Source organism: Lathyrus oleraceus, chromosome 1 (assembly GCF_024323335.1).
Source record: "Lathyrus oleraceus cultivar Zhongwan6 chromosome 1, CAAS_Psat_ZW6_1.0, whole genome shotgun sequence".
Lineage (NCBI taxonomy): Eukaryota > Viridiplantae > Streptophyta > Magnoliopsida > Fabales > Fabaceae > Lathyrus > Lathyrus oleraceus.
This window is the reverse complement of record NC_066579.1, coordinates 134,596,711-134,602,710: the sequence shown is the minus strand read 5'-3', so window position 1 is coordinate 134,602,710 and position 6,000 is coordinate 134,596,711.

Below are 6,000 nucleotides of genomic sequence, written 5' to 3'. Positions count from 1 at the left end.
TACCAGAGGTTGCAAAGGTTCACATTTATAAGGTGGAGAGACTGATTTAGATGTTGGAAAAGCTTGGAATGCTCCTTGGTTGAATCTTGGAGGAGCCAAATTCAACAGCGTTGGAATAAATGGTTAAGTTATTAAGACTGGATCGTGCATCTCTAGTGGAAGAGGTTGAGTTATGCTAGCTTCATCAGCGACTTTGATAGATCGGGTGATTTTTGAATTCACCATAATTTTAGAAATTCACTATCAAGTTGTTCGGAAAAAGATTGGAGTATACGAGGAAATAATTTGAGTTATAGATCTACAAGAAATGGTGGTTCTTTCTAGAATTCGTAGGAAGCAAAAGTCGAATCTCACAGATGCAACCACTGTTCTGCTTGGGAACCAAAAATGATTGATGAACGATGAGATGGGATATTGGATCGGCGGAGCAAGTTTTTAGGGCTGACGTGCAATATTAGCACTCCAACGTCTAAGCCAGTGAAATAATAAGGAGTATTGTGACACTGAGAATAAATGTGAATACTTGAAATAACGTGTTTTCTTCCTTATATAGCGTGATCGATTAAAATAGTCGGCATGAGAGGAGACACGTCGTATGAATGACCATTGAATTTAATTAGATCGTCTATCCTTTGTAGAGGGAGGGACCACCTACTCTATATGTTATTTGCTTGAGATTGCTTAGAGAAATTTTGCTATGAGTCTTGCTATCAATGAAAAAAAAAAAGGTAACATATAATTAATTAAAATTATAAATTATAAAATTTACTTAAAAGATAAAATTTAGTTTACATGTTAGACTTTAAAATTAACAGAAATATTTTACCCACAATTTATCAAACGGTAGCCTAAATCTCACCATGTTATAATCATTGAACTCTTTAAAATAACCAATGTGAGACTTATAAATAGTATTTCATTAAATTAAATTGATAACATTATGTAACGAAACGTGTACACTCTCATATTTGTATTTAAAATGTTAACTAGGCCAACAAAGTTAGACGTACATGGACAAATACGTGTACACTCTCACATATGTATAAGCAAATACCACATTTATGAGAGTAGTGGGCCTTTGCAATCTCATGGGTGCCTACTCTTATAAATTCAATTCATCAAATGTGAATGTCAAAATCAAAGTTTGAGGTGGATTTGGCTTCCATCATCAAATTGCAATTACCAATAATTCATCTACCTTTCATTATTAGGTCTTGCTAACATGCTTATTCTTAGAATTTTTTTGACAAAATGTTTCCTTAGAACAATTATTAAAGAATCAAAATATAAAGATTTTGAATGTAAAAATTAATTTTAAAAAATAGAATACACCACTCCTAATGTAATATCTTTATATTAAATTATTTTTAGCATATGATATTGACTACATTTATAAGAAAAAAAATACTTGTAAATTTTTAAAAGGACCTTTAATAAAATTGATGTCTGCAAGTTCGATTTTGAAATTTTCGCCCGTTAATTTCACATATATTTGAGGATCAATTCGATCAATCTGTTTGTAAATCCAAAAATTTATTCTTGTCGATATTTTAGGTATTATGTAAGATGAAATACATGTTATGATATGTAGATGATGCAAATGTCATGGTATGTATCGATTTATTGAGTGAGAGGCAAAATTGGAGTATGACAATCGTCCCTTTAAGCAACATGCATTGTCCTCTGCCACATCACATATCATATTTATATCTACTCTAAATCATTGGTATCGTGTAATAATGAGTAGTAGACACGAATAATGATTGAAATTTCCCTTATCTTTTTAACGTTGAGTGGAGTTTATTACTCCAATACAGTTAAAACTCTCACATTATATTATTTGAGAATTGATATTAAAAGTAGTTTATAAACAATACCCGAGTTTATTACTCCAAAACACTTAAAACTCTCACATTATATTATTTGAGAATTGATATTAAAAGTAGTTTATAAACAATACCCGTACATTTTTTTTAATCCAACAAGACTCACACGTGGTCCAAAATTGATAAGACTTTAAAAATAAAAATGAAAAAGTGAATGACAAACTGAATAGATAAACAAACATGCTAAAAAACACGACCTAATGACAAAACCCCTAAAACAACCTAATAAAATCCACATAATCGGAACATAAAACAAAAGAGAACACCAAAAGCCTTCCTACCAAGAAAACATCCATAACATAAACATGATAGTTCAAACTCTCTAGAACAATTGTCGATTCAGGTACATGAACGTGGTCGTAAACCACTTTGAGAAGGGGCAAGAAGTAAATGTGTTTTTTCCCAAGAAACTATTTCCAAGACCAAAAAATAGACATGTCCACCAATTCCTCTATGGTAGACGCCAAACATGAAAAGATGAACAAGTTTCAAGATTTTAATAGGGCTTACAACATAGAATGTCAAATTAAGGTTAAACGTGTCATAACTTTAGAAAAAATCCTAATCGACTACACCACCTCAAACTTTGGGTCTAACAATCTAGGTAGAACTAGCTCTCAACCAAGCCACTTAAAGATACAATAACAAACCATAGTGTCATAGGTATAAAACTCGGTGAGATGTTGTTTCCCTAAGATCCTTGTAGAAAACATAAGAGATCACACTCGGGTCAATATTCACATGACACTTAAAATACTGTCTCTCGTGGAAACCATATATCTAAGTTACTACTAGAAGAAAACAATCACCTTAGAAAGAGTTCAACTCATCTAGATAAGGGGAGATACCCGAACATTAGGAGTAGATAAAGTATCTTGATCTAAGAAAGGATGAAGAAAAGAAGTATAAGTCGCTTTAACAAAATACCTACCGTCATTATCATGGGACTAAACTACATATCTTGATAAGTGAAAAAACTAAATTCCTCAGCATTTGTCATCAAATTATTCACCAAATCAAATTCTCAAATAAAAAGAATCCTCTTTCACTTAGAATCCCATGTTTAGGAACCGTTGACACATTTACCTGTGTTATCCACTTTCTCAATACGATGTGTAGATAATAAATAAAGCCTTGGAAAACACACAAACAATAATATGGGACCATGTCACAAGTCCTCCCAAAAAGAGGTGGAATGACCATTACCAAACTTCTTCGAGAGACCTTCATCAAACTAGTTAGAAAAAACACTCAGATTATAGTCATAAAGAGAAATTTCATTCCACCCTATCGAAGATGATCTAAAACAACTTACCTATAGAAGAAAGAATATCTAATCAGAGACCATTGCTATTAAGAAAACTCTATCTCCATTTAAATAAAAAGGAAAGATTAACGATACAATGATCCCTCACCCCATCCCTTTTTGGCTTGCAAACCTCATACAAAAACGTCAAAGAAATCATAGAGATACTTTTAACACCTTTCTAAAGAAAACACCTCTGAAGTTTCAACAAAGTCTTTCTACCATGCAAGTACTTTAAAAAATTAGAAAAATAAGGTTAGAGTTAAAGACGCAGTTTAACAAGACAATTCAATTATCTAAACTAATATACTCCATAAATCAAATCTATTGAAGAAGGAGTTAATTAAAAACGTCTACGTAATCTTCTTGTGTGGGAGATCTAGCCCCATCATAGGGTCAATGTACTTAAACTGCATAAACTCAAACTCCATTTTGTGTGGACTTAATCATTTATAATATTTGTTCGTCATTTTTTTAGTTGATGTGCTTATTTGTATAGATTGTTTGTTTTTTAATAAAATGTATTCAACTCTCTTTTGTAAAAAAAATTATTCCTAAAATATTATTAATAAAATAATACCTAAAAGTATTGCATACAAATTTAAAAGCAAGATCAAAAATTTCTTTAAAAAGTAAAGGGGAGACTTGAGGGGCCATTGTTGTATGGATCAACATAAGGTCAGATCAGTCACTTGATTATTGATTGGTCAGTCACCACTTCCATTTCGACTTTAAAGGTTAAATTTAAGAGCCCATCTTTAACACATTCTTCCACTTATTCTCTTGCTTTTCAAAGTCAAAATTTATTTACATCTCATAAATACTACACAAGTTTTAAAAACGTTGACATTTTCAAAATTATTATTTCTTTAATTCTTCCATGCTCAGAAGGAAGGATCCTCGTAATCAAGAGTTGAATACCTAGTAGATATAATAAATAAAGTTAAATTAATAATCATTTTAGTTATTTTCTCTGTTTTTAAATTTATTTATTCATAGTATGACACTTAATAAGTTTTATTATTTTTTATATTTACTATTTTATTATGACTATTTTAATTAAGATTTTTTATTATCTAGAAACACCAGCCTTAAATTATTTTAAGCTTTAAATATTTTTGACAATTATGTAATCCATTTCTCCAAAATTTAAACATTGTTTTAATTCTTAATCAATACAACATTTTTATTTCAAAACCTTAAACATGCTTTTAGCATAAAAGTTAACATGTTTTTATAAAATTGTGGTTAATTTGTAAAATACTAAAAGTATGTTTAATTTGTAAACAATGGAATAATACAATTATATATATATATATATATATATATATATATATATATATATATATATATATATATATATATATATATATATATATATATATATATATATATATTGAAAAGAAACAAAAAAAAAGCATGAAAAAAAATGTTAGATAAATAAATGGGTTTTAAGTATCCTTATATTCATTAAATCATTGTTTATTGAAAAAATATGGTACATAAAAAGAATATGAAAGAGAGAAGATATTATAGAAATATAAAATAGGGGAAAAGAGTGTAGAGAGGAAATGAGAGAGGAAGAGAGAAAGAAATATAGATAGATGAAAGATAGATAGATAAGATGGAGATTGAAAAAGAGAAACTAAAAATTGAGTGGTTATAGAAACATAGAAGTTTAGAGGCATAAGAGAAATTGAGCAAAAAGTTGTCTTAAAAATTAAGAAGAGATAAAAAAAAATCATATTTTTATCTTATTTCGAACACTCTAGGTTCAATAATTATGTGATTACTTTGTATATGGACTTTTTCTATCATAAAATTAGCGCTGTTTTAATCACTATTAAATATTTAGTTTTTTTTTTCATTTTTAATAATTTAAACTAATGTAAAATTTTAGTTTTTTTTTGTACTTCAACTTTTTAATAGCAATTTTAAATCGTCATAAAATAATCATTAAAAATTAACGGCGATTTAAAATCACCATTAAATATTAAAAACTAAAGAAAAAATACAGAAATTATAATGACTTACGTAAGAGAACTATTAAGATCTCGACACCTTAAACATGATACAATTGTCAGGTCAAATTTCTTAATTTTTTAACAAGTCAAGTATACTTATATTACTATCTCCATTGATAAATATAAATATGTATACTCTTGAGTTTTTTTCTCCTATTATAACATATCTTTTAAGTTTTAACCTATTAATTATTATTTTTTGTCAACTTAGCTTTAATTTTAATACATATTATAATAATTATTCTTATACAAACATTAATTTCTTCTCTTTCTAAATTTGTAAAACCGTACCAAAATTCAACATATTTAACCAAAATCTATCTATTCTAGTTTGACATATGTATAATGTGTAAAAATCACATTTGATTAATATTATTAGTATTTAATAATAAATTCTAAAAAAAATTAAAGTTGAATCTAGCAAAGAGAAAAAATTATTATAACGTAAAAAATAAAAATAAAAATTTAAAATAAAATTATTTTAAATTTAATTTATCAAAAATGTCTCAAATAAAACCTATAAAAAGAAATAAAAATTTAAATCATCCAAAAAATAATGTTTGATTTATAAAAGTAATTATATTAGAGGATGCTTTAATTAATATAAAGAATACTAGATAATTTATCTAACAACCAATAAATTTTTTCTCAAATTTATTCATACTAGTTGTGTTTTTATTGATTGTTACAATCTTTAAGACATGAATCTATTCTTTTATAAATTTAACATTTAATTTATTTATTGACAATGTAAGACTTGTTTCTATTGATTCTTACAAATTTT